At 32.7% G+C, this 12224-nt stretch overlaps 1 protein-coding gene across 1 annotated transcript in view; it reads right to left on the reverse strand.

Annotated features, from left to right (window-relative positions):
• Positions 1-12224, reverse strand: part of THEMIS (thymocyte selection associated) — a 191164-nt gene that overhangs the window by 174068 nt on the left and 4872 nt on the right. The window lies entirely within an intron of this gene.

A 12224-nucleotide genomic window follows, 5' to 3' on the forward strand; every position in this document is an offset into this window, starting at 1 on the left:
TTCTGCTGTCGCGACTCTGACGCAGAGAGAGACCAGACCGAGGCCACTGGAGCGGGGCGGCAGCATCGCAACCGCACAGCCTGCGGCTGCCTTTTCAAACCGGGAGCTGCCCTGTTTCCTACCCGACGCCTCTGCTAAGCTTGTATTTCAGGATTTACAACCCTCCCTCTCCAGGCCGGCTCTACCTCGCCATTTTTTCCTATCAACAGGAGCTGAGCGTGCATTAACCCTTCTCCGGCAGCCCTGATTTACACCCACCCCAGTGCCAGCTCACAGCCCGGGTCACTAGGGTCACAGACACCTCCTGATCTTGATTTTTTTTTTAAGCATGCAATGCATGTACAGTCGACCTGGAATTTTTTCAGGTGTCACCTCTATTATTATCCTCTTTATTATCTGTCCTTTCTTTGAGTGAAAATCTTGATCGCAGTGTTTTATTTTATACGCCCGCTGCTCTTCCTGTTTTACTACAGCACAAGACTGCTATTCCAAGTATACTGCTGTCCAAGAGTATCAGTAAATGTATCCAGTCTCATCTGACTGAAGTGCAAAGGAGAATGGAAGGGAGGCAGGCAGGGAGGGAAAGTGAAGGAAGGTCCAGCCTGTGTCTGTTCTAAAACAAGTTCAAATTTTCATTACTGTCAAGTTTCTATAATCTCTCTGAACATTCTAAATGATTGTTTTTTTCCTTAAACTACTGGAATAAATACATACACTATATTTAAATTGGAATATATTTAAATCAGTAACTATGTTAGTAATATTCAAAATCAGAGTGGCCTCTGATAATGAACAGTTAATTAAAAACTCAAGATCTGATTTCACAAGTTCTGGGAAAAAATATTTTAAATATGTTTTAGGCTTTTCCTGATGTCAATAAAGAAGTAAAAAAAAAAAGCCTTTTGGTCTGTGGTTAGAATTTATACATCGTTCATGGGGCAGGTGTTCTTTCCTTAACTGACATTAAGTGCTGAATCACTAAGCCCAACCCTTCTAACCTACAGTAAAACAGAAAATCAGAAAATTAATTTCATTACATAGATTAGTGAAAACCTTCCCCATTTCCTAATAAATTATTTTTCATTAAAATAACAAAATTTTCAAATAATGTCCTTGCCATTTAAAAATATTTCATGTGAAAAATTTTGTTTCATTTAAGTAAATTTCATCTTATGGCTTTTGCTAAAATCTGCTTTAAAAAGGTACAATGGTTTCAAATATTTATTAGAAGTAGAACAAAGTAGATGCCCCAACTAAAGTGCAATTTAAAAAATTCGGACCTTAAATATTGCATCAAAGATAGACATTTCTAAAAATGATTTTTTAGAATTTTTAACACCTTACTTGAAATTACCTTTTCTCCCATTCTCAGTGCTTACTCTCCAGTTATTTAGCAGGGACTAAAAAATTTGCTGGTATCATAGTATACAAAAGTATGAACTACTACACATAAGGCCAAAGCTTTTTCATTTTCTTTAGAAAATGTTTTTCAATGTTTAATAATTGGCGAATAATTTGTACTTATTCAAAAGAATTTGGTAATTAATAACCCTAAACAAATCATCCATTTCACAGTATTTGAAAACCTAGAAGCCAATAAGAAACACAATTTTTACTTAATTTATTGCTTAGTCACTTATTTATACTTATAAAATGAAGGAAGCATATGAATAATCTCTATATGAGTATATGTGAAAACATATGCTAGCTTTCCATTTTTTTTTCATCTTTATATTGCATAGTCAAGCTTGACATTTAACAAATAAGTTGAATTTTTAAAGCATGAATATTCTACAATAGATGTGAACAGTGTGTATCATTGTATAAAAATGCCCTCATTTTGGAACATTTCCACTTAAGTTAAACACAAAAATCTTCCTGGCAGTTATTTTCCTCTATAGCTTTTGAAAATAAAACAACTGATATTACTTTTACCTGAGCTTCTTTTGCTTGTTTTTAATGTTCCTACTTTAGGTCTTTTTCCTAAAATAAGTTCTGCTTGAGCTAAGTTTTAGGAAAAAAATGTGTTCCATTCAAGTACAAACACAAAAATGCCACACACTTTAAAAATTCTTTTATATTTTCAAATATTTTGATTTTATTTTTTAAAATGCAATGTTTAATTACACTAAAAGGGTAACTCATTGATCTGTAGTGTATGGCCTAGAACCAATCTAAGAGTCAAGATATACAGTAGCTGAAGTGTTAAGCCTTAGATAAAATATGATTCCAAGGTTTTTATAGGAAAACATTTAACATCATTTCAAATAATATTGTTCTTAATAAATGTAAATTTTGTGTATTACCAAATCAACATTTTTCAAATAAAATTGAATGTTTAGGCTTGCCAAATTCTATTCTGATAGTCATTTTAGTGTCCAACTATATGACACTGACACAAATAGACCAAATTTATATTTGTTTAATTAATCCTATTATCAATTTCAAATATTGGGATATAATAAGTTTTACTGAATTGTAAAGCTTAGATATTGAAAGTGTTCAACTTTCACTGTGTGCAAACTTAGGTCTTCCTGAATCAAGAGCAGTTTTAAACCTGTGAAGCTCAACAGAATATGTTGTAAATATTTAGAAAATTCTACTTTAGAAATGTAATGTTCATCTTTAATACATTATTATGAATATAAAAGCTCATGTAGAGAAATACTGGTGCTCTGTTTTCATTTAACAGAAATTATTTTTTAAATATGTGACAGGACATATTTCATTAGCCTTTACACAATTTTATTTCTCTTAAGTCTGTATGAACCAATATCAATATTGTGAACTCATATTAAAAAGTGAAAAAAAAATTTTCTTTTGCCCTAATATTTAAAATTTATGAAATATGATTAAACACAAGTTGAATACAATGCTATAATTTTCAAATTTTCCCTGATTTTACTACCATATCTCTAGCTGATTAAATTAAACCTTAAAAAAGTTAAAGTCAATTAGCCATAAAAGAATTATGTAAGTATTAAAATAGGCACAATTTTTTGTCATATGAACTCATACATGTGTCAAATTAATAAAAGTCATGTTCATATAGTTCATAATTCACTGTGTATCATTATTCAATGCATTTAACCAATTCAAGTTAATTTTTAACATCATACTTATTGAAATTGTAATCAGTAGTAGAATATGCATGCTTGTGCATACTAAATCACTTCAGTCATGTCTGAATCTTTGTGATCCCATGAACAGTAGCCCTCTAGGCTCCTCTGACCATGGGATTCTCCAGGTAAGAATACTGGAGTGAGATGCCCTGGAAGGGTATCTTTCCAACCCAGGGATCAAACCCACATCTCTTGTCTCCCCACAGATAGCCAGGTTCTTTACCACTGAGCCACCAAAAAAGCCCTAAAAGACAAAACAAATGTGTATCTAATACAAGCTATTTCTTATGTTTGTTTGTAACCCAATTGTATAGTCAAACAGTAAATAGTTATAAAATTTCTAAAAATGTTGATGATTTTATAAAGATAGGATTCACTATAGAATTTCATAAATTCTTCAGGTAGGAAGAGCAAGAATAAACTTCACAAGTTTTATCTCTGGGGCAAATAGGCAAATAGGTGACTTGAAAATGGAAATAATAATAATAATTTCAGCAGTTAACACCAAGGATTAAATGTACTTATAAATATAAAAAATTTAATAAGATTAAATATATATGCATACATGTACTACATTTGTGTATAGATGAGAATAAAATATTATTTAATTATATGTGTTGTATTAGATATATTCACATATATTTATGCATAGACATACATATGCAAAATACATTTATACACTCATTACATATGCTTACACACCCAAATCTATATACAAAGATACCCATCCCATAATAATCCTTCAGTATATAGAGCTATCATAGTCACTAATCTATCATAAATTATGTGCTAATAGCAAATGTTATATCTGACGCTTTCATTCTAATGCTTTATGTTCATTTATTTTGATTGACAAACTAGCCCACTTTCTCCTATTTCTCCATCAACAGAGACTTTTTTCCTTTATTCTTTGTCAGTTTGACCAACTCCTCCTCTATCCATACTTTCCACGTTGTTCTTTGAGATCCACATATTTCTGACCTGACGCATGCACTACAGGGCAATCCTGAAATAACAAGGCTTCTTTCACCCACTTACAATTCTGCTATATTAAATCTTGTAAGCCTACTACTCTTTTTACTTCGGACATACATCTTTGGTGGGCTAACATTCATCTGCATCTGAATGTCCTACAGGAGCTCTTGTTCATTGGAATGTAACTGAATCATGCCTCCATCTCCAAAACAACTGCTGCTCTTGCGGCAAGTCTTTCAAGTAATATTTTTATCACCCACCACGTTCCCTTAGTCCAGAAACCTCTGATCGGTCATCAACTCCTCCCTCTTGCTCACAGCTCATAAACTGTGAAGTTCAGAATGTTTGACCCAAAAAGACCACAGATCCTGTCTTTTCTATTTGTAGCTGCTGTTAGCTCCTTGCTGTTTGTCTCATATTTATCTAGTAAACCTCTACTGGAATAGATGTCTAATCTACTCATCTGAGGGTTGTTTGTTTTTTTTTTCTGCCTTAAAATCTCAGAAATTCTTTAGCTTTTTCTATAATTTTCAAATTTACAATCAACATGATTTACTTTTATAATCAGATATAAAAATAATATCCTTTTATAAGTTACTATTGATTATAGCATAAATTCAATATCCTTACTATAGCTCAGAAGCCACTTAAGATATGACCACAAATAACCTGATCACCTATTATTCTCTGAGCTCTTCTTCGATCATATTTTGAATTTTCAAACTTGTATAATGATCTAAAGATTTTTTTCTCATTCTGAAATTTTCTTATTTGCTTGCTCATTTTCAATATAGGCTGCAGAAAAATATCATCACCTCTTGGTAAGTTTTTTGTGTGGTAAATTCTCAGTGTTCTCAAAACAGTTCATTAAAATACATTTCACAATATAGCACATGTACTGATTTTTTTTAAATCCATCTTCTTTTACTGGCCTAAAGAGTCCTTAAGGACAAGAATCATACTCTATTCATTTTGTAGAAGGAAGGATAGAGAGAAGAAATGCAGGGAGGCAGATACAACTTAAGGACTAATTTCCATAATTTTAACATATTTTGGCAGGAAAAAGAAATATGATATTTAATATATTCAAAACACAATATTTAAAAATCTTATCTCCTCTAAATCTTACTTTCCCCAAGAGGGAAAACATTTTAATGGTATTTAAAAATTGCTATAAAAAACACTTTTGAACATTATATTTATGGGCTTATTTAAGCAAAACTATGCTCTCACTTCTGCAAATGTATGTGTGCTTTCATCAATATTCATTTTGGTAAACAGAAGAAATGGCTAATAGAATCTATATTCAAAGTGATGAGGAGAGTCCTTGCATTGTCCAATCAGTACCTCCAACTTCCCAATTCTAAAAGTAAAATTCTTATAATATTCAAAAGGACTGCATATGGTTCTGCACTATTTCCCCTCTTGATATCATTTCTGTTCACTCTCCTCCTCCTTCTGGCCTTAGTGGTTTCTCACTTTTTCTGAAATACACCAGCATACTCTCACCATAATACTTGGCTAAAGATATTCTCGCAACTTGGAAAGCCATTCACCAGATATCAGTTTGGTTAACTCCCTCACCTCTCTCAGCTAGTGAGAGCTTGTTGTACCTGAGTCATTCCCAGCATGTTTCATAGCTGTGTAGATAGTTGATTAATTCTTAAGTTACTTGGAATTAAGGCTTTAGAAAATTCTAGCTATTTCAAATGGATCTTAGACCTAGAGATAAGAGGTAAAACTTGTGTATAAAAAAATACAACTGTGCAGTAGTGGGTTAACTATTACGTAGGGTGCTCAAACCCTGCACATATCAAAGAAAGGACTACCCCTTAACTGGTTCTGGAGAGAAAACATCTGAGCCCTTGGAATATCCTGTCAGATAAGAGTGCTTTTGTATATCTGGGATCTTGGGCCACATCAGGTAGTTTATGCTAACAATATAATTTATGGTGAATGCCCTTTATGCTTCATTTGGGGTCCTGGACCATACCACACCACTTGATCTCTAGAGGATCTGGAGACCCAGTATTTGAGGTCAGTCACACAAATCCTTAATGCTTGTGTAATTGCCCCAGTAAAAACCTTGTATACAAAGGCACAGATGAGCTTCCCTAATTGGAAATAATTTGTCCTTATTGTGACATATCACTGCTAGGAGAATTAAACATTATTCATGTATCTTCACTGGGAGAGGATAACTGGCAATTTGTTTTCTCATAGACCCTGTTGTATATATGCCTTTTTCTTTACTGGCTTTAATTTTTCTTTGTTCCCTGTGGTAAACCATAACTCAGTTTAACAGCTTCTCTGAGTTCTGTATTTCTAGAAAATCAGCAAGACCAGGAGTGATCTGGTGGACCACCAACGCAAAATAGGAGGAAATTCTTGTAACTTTGGGTTAGGTAACGACAAAAAAATGTATGACACATCTTGACTATATAAATTTAAAATCTTTTTGTTTCAAAAGATAATATTATGGAAATGAAGACAAGCCATAGAACCGAAGAAAACATTTTCAATTATATATCTGAAAATATTTGCAAATCAAATATCCAAAATACAGAGATAAGTCTTACAGCTCAATAACAAGAGGACAAAGGCCAAAAAAATTGAAGAGATGTTATTTCAAAAAAGGCAAATAAATTGCTACTAAGCACAGGCAAAAATGTTCAACATCACTTGTCATTAAGGAAATGAAATTAAAACTACAGTGAGATACCATTGATTATAAAACAAAAGATACACAAGTTTTAGCAAGAATTTGTAGAAACTGGAGTCCAAATTCATTGTAAATGGGAAATTAAAATGGTACATTATTTCATATTATCTCCAAAAGGGAGATAATACAAATGGCCTTTGGTGTTGAATAAACAAAATGTGGTATATCCATACACAAAAAAATATTTAGCAACAAAAAACACACCAGAATAGTAATATATGCTACAACATAGATGAACCTTGAAAGCATTAAGCTAAGTAAAAGGTTAGTGTCAAAACAGTACATACTGTATGATTTATTTCATATGAAATGCATAGGAAAGGCAAATTTATAGACAGAAAGGAGAGCAGTGGTTGCTTGGGGCTGGAAATGTAAGCAATAATGATTGACAAATAGCTCAAGGGACTTCTTTGGGGTGATGGAAATGGTCTAACATTGGTGGTGGTTGCACAACTCTATAAATTTACTAAAAATCATTGAATTGTATACCTGTAAGGGATGAATTTTATGGTTTAAAAAATTAATATCTCATTTAAACTGTAAGAAAAATCTAATGGGAAAAGATAGAAAAATAAACAATAAATAACCTACATGATATATGAGAAGAAGATAGTGTTTTGATTCCAAAACAATGAAGAATTTAATAGTGAGTACAGGAAATATAGGGAACAGGGAACAAAAATTTTGCAGTAATAAATAGGGTGGTCAGATGAGCCTCACAAGTTGACATCTAGTTGAAGAGCTTGCCAACTCAAGGAAAAAGTGGGAGCAAAGTTTTAAGGCAGGAGCATATCCCAAGTTTGAGGAACAATAAGGAGTTCAATGGGGTTAGAAGGAAAAGATTTGTAAACAATAAAGTCAGATCAATAGTGAGAGTAAAAAGAGAAAAATAAAAGCCTATTACCCATTGGAAGGTCCTTATTTTGAAAAAAATTGGAAATCCATTGGAGATTTTTTAACAGAGAAGCAGCATAATCTGACATACCACTTACAAGCATGACTCTGGATGCTATGAGACTAAACTTCAAGAGTGAAAGAGAAGTAGGGAGACCAATTAGGTGGCTATTTTGATAATCCTGGCAATATGTTATGATGATTTGAACCCACCAAGGGGGTAGATAGAGGTCACAGTGAGTGGTGATATTCTGGATAAAGCGTGGGGGAGAAATTGGCATAAATTTTTCTCCTTTTAAAAGTTAATTCATACTTTTGTAAAAATTAGAAGTTAATACATCAAAATGTTAATCATATTTCTTTATATTTGATGAAATTATTGAATATTTATGCTTCTATATTTTCCAATTTTCTAGCCATGTGCACATATTATTTCTATAGAGAAAAAACCATTTTTTCAACATCCAGTTAATTGAGCAAGATCATAATACAAACAAACTTTGTTTTTGCCAAAATTTTAAGTCAACATCAAACTGGCTACATATATGAAGTAATCAGTGATAAATGGTAATATTAGCAATATGCAGAATAGTCAAGCAACAAATATTTCCTGAATACACAGAGGTGAACTCACTTTTACATAAATATGTGGTAACATTATTATCAACTAACTTTCCTGGGATTGTGTAACTCTCTCCAGAGTTTGTCTAATATCTAGTTTTTTTTTAGTTGGTAATAAATGCAGTTCTAGTTTAATGAATATAACTTGTATCGGTAAGGAAAGTATTATGTTGAAATAGGGCTTCCCAGGTGGCTCAGTGGTAAAGAATCCATCTACCAATTCAGGAGACACCCGAAATGTGAGTTTGATACCTGAGTAAGGAAGATTCCTTGGAGGAGGAAATGGCAACCCGCTCCAGTATTCTTGCAAAGAAAATCCCATGGACAGAGGAGATTGGTGCGCTACAGGCCGTAGGGTCACAAAGATTTGGACATGAATGAGCATGCTCGTGTCTGCACATGCATGTGAGCACGTGTACACACACACACACATATGCTGAGATAACAAACAACTTCAAATTCTCAGAGATTTAAATAATAAAGGTATATTTTTCATTTCACTATGCATCCAATTCAAATGAGTGAGGGCAGGGTCTCTAATAATTATAGTTATTTAGAGATCCAGACTGTTGAAGGCTTCATTTTGACATGATCTACCAGGATAAAATATGTTAAATTATGAACTGGTTCTTAAAGCATCTGTTCAAAATGATGCACCTTACTTCTGCTCTCATTACATTGGCTAATGCAAGTCCCATGTCCTATGGTCACAAAAGAGTTAGGAAGTCCAATTCTATGATGTACTCAAAATTCAAAGAGAAAAATCTATGATAATTACTTTTATGAGAAGGGAGATAAAAGAAGAAATATTAGAGCTTCAATTTGTATTAATTTTTATATAAAAATAAAATTAAACTATATTAATATTTACTCTAAAGATTTTCTAAAATTTAATTTTAAACTCTATTAGTATTTAATTATAAAAAATTTAATTTATTCCTATACCAGATGGTCACATAAACATGTATAGTTCACAACATATTGAGACAGTTTCAGAATTCCAAAAATATGAATTAAAACAATTGTCTTCATTCATTCATTTTCTTGCAATACTTCCATATAATGGATTTTATACAGATCAAGTTAAGAATTATTATAATCCATTTTCCACTGTCCACAAAATAGACGATAACTTTGTAAGATGCCTACAGAGACATTTCAGAATTGAAAATTGTAGAATCTATCAAGAAGAGAATGACAGAGTGGCACTTCTTTTCTTAGTATGAACTTGTCATCAGCTACGTACAATTGGTGTCTAAAGAAACTGCCAAAATCAGATTTATGAAGAAAATTATTTCACATATGGATTGATGGCCACCAACATTAATGATAAATCTTCCTTGAATGTATATTTTATATGTTGTGTACATGCTGTATACTGGACCTTTACAAGGTATCTTTAAGGGCTATTATTTAAAATGAGCACTTAAATAAATACATTACAGCTATGTCTTTGAATCACCCTATCACATGGTATTGAATCAACATTTTTCTAAATACTGAAGTATTCAATAATGGAAATATTTAATACTTTCAATAATGTTCAATAATAGTTAATATAGCAATTTAACTTTTATGAGAGAAAAATTAAATTATTAATAAAAATTTTAATTGTTTAAAACATTATTAATTTCATCTCTATCCTCTTACAATTTTTAATACTGTGTATGCTTTAGAATTACCATAAATAACAATAAAAATTTGATATTTTAAGGTATGTGCTCATTTTTTTTTATTTTTAGACTACAAGGTTTTTGATTGAATAAAGTCCTGATCAATTAGCTCATGGATGGGACATTCCAGTCATTATTTCAATGTGTGGTCAAAATTTATTTTTTTCAATTGTCTACTTGAAATTTCCATTTGGGTGAATAACAGATTTAACATGTCCAAAAGAGAGCTTTTGCTTTCTCCATCAAACCTCTACCCTGCCAAGGTCTTCACAACTCTGTCAAAGGTGCAAACATCTAATGGTTTAGGTCAAAGTCCTCCCATGCATCATTTAGTCTTCTCCTATCTCACACCCTTATCAAATCTATCAGCAAGTCCTGACATTTCTACCTCCAAAGTATGCACTAAATTGGTCATTTCTCTTCCAACTGCATCAAGGTAACATGAACTCTCTTCTGGATTATCACACAGTCCTAAAGTGTATTAACCCAGTTTTGCCCCGCAAAAGCCTGTGCAGTCCCACCTAAAATGGTGATCAAGTCCTGTCAATCTCCTGCTGCGAATTGGTCATTACCAGTTATAAAATCTAAACGCCTTGAAATGCTCTTGCCCATTCCTTGAATCTCCTTCTCATATGACTTTCCTCTCTTTTTTGTCTTATACGTTTGAGGTACAAGGATATTTTCTCTTCTTCAAACAGACTAAGCCCCTTTTGGTCTAGCCGTTCACTCTGTTTGGAACACTCACCTCCAGGATATTTTCTTGTCTGATTCCTTCTCAGCATTCAGGTCTCTGCTACTAAGCCAGCTCTTTAGAGAAAACTTCACTGATCATTTTATCTTACTGGTCCCCACTCACTTCCCCAGCCCCACTCTGTAGCAAATTATGTATTACATGGCTTTTAAGGCCTACAAAATTTGCGCATCCCTATGTCCTCAGCCTCATTTCCACTAAGTTTCTCCTCAGTTGCTCTGCTTTATCCTCACTTGTCTCCTTTTTGCTTCTTAATTAGATGAAGAGATCTGTTATACGGTTTACACTTGCTCTGTCCTCAGCAGAAATGTTCTTCCAGAAATATGCGAGACTCATTTCCTCAGTTTATTCTGGCCTCTGCTCAAATATCATCTCCGCAAAGCTAACTGCCCTGATTGCCCTAGCAAAAGATCATCTCCTCCCCCTATTGCTTTGCTCTCTACTTATTTAGTTCTTCATGGTACTTGTGTATATATCAAATCTATCGGTCATTTGTTCCAGCCACTGGAATATAAGTCCCAATAGGGTAGAGGCTTCCCCACTCTCTTCCATGATTCTAGCCTTTTGAACAATGCCTATAATGTGTTATTGTATTTTATATAAGCTAGTCCATGCTGAGACTCACTTGATGTTTCACGTTTCATGTCATAAAGGAAGCCTGAATCAATTTCAAAGAAACAGTAATATAATACAATATAGACTACTGTTCTCTAACAACATACAATAAAACTAGTAATTAAAAGCAAAGAACAGCTAAAGACAATTTTATATTATCAGAAAATAAATAGTCATTTGATTTAAAAGGAAAAACATGTACTCAGAACTGAGTAAAAGTGAAAATATTACAAGGCAAAATGTATGGGAAAGAAAGAAGTATTTAGAGAAAAATATAGGTTTAAGCGTACATACCAAGAAGCAAGAAATGCTTTTAAAATGACTGTGATTTATACCAGGAAGCCAGAAAAGGAGCAAGAGAGCAAAGGACATGAGAAAATAATAGAGTCAGAAATCAAGGAGAGAAGCAAAACAACAGAGGATTTTACCAAACCAAATTCTGAATTCCCACCCTAAAATTTCACATCCAGTTATTCTTATAAGAGAATTCTACCAAATTAAAGAGTTTAAGGCCCATTTTCAAATACCTCAAGAAAAAGAAAACAACAAAATCTATGTAGTTAATTTTAGAAAGCTAGTGTTATCTTGACTCTAAAATTATAAGTCTATTAGCTCATTTCAGCTGTGATCAAACGCAAAAATCTTTAAATATATCAAACTCCTACTTTGTATTTCAAATGTTAGTAAATATTATTATAAATACTATATTAAAAGATTCTTCAATTTGAAAAATCTTTTAAAGGTAATTTCATTAGCAGACCAAAGAAACCAAACCACCTAGAAAGCAAGAAATAGACAGGAACTTCCTTAATTTAGTGATGACTAAATACTTTGGCCACCTCATGCGAAGA

Source organism: Bubalus kerabau, chromosome 9 (genome assembly GCF_029407905.1).
Source record: "Bubalus kerabau isolate K-KA32 ecotype Philippines breed swamp buffalo chromosome 9, PCC_UOA_SB_1v2, whole genome shotgun sequence".
In the NCBI taxonomy this organism is placed as follows: Eukaryota; Metazoa; Chordata; class Mammalia; order Artiodactyla; family Bovidae; genus Bubalus; species Bubalus kerabau.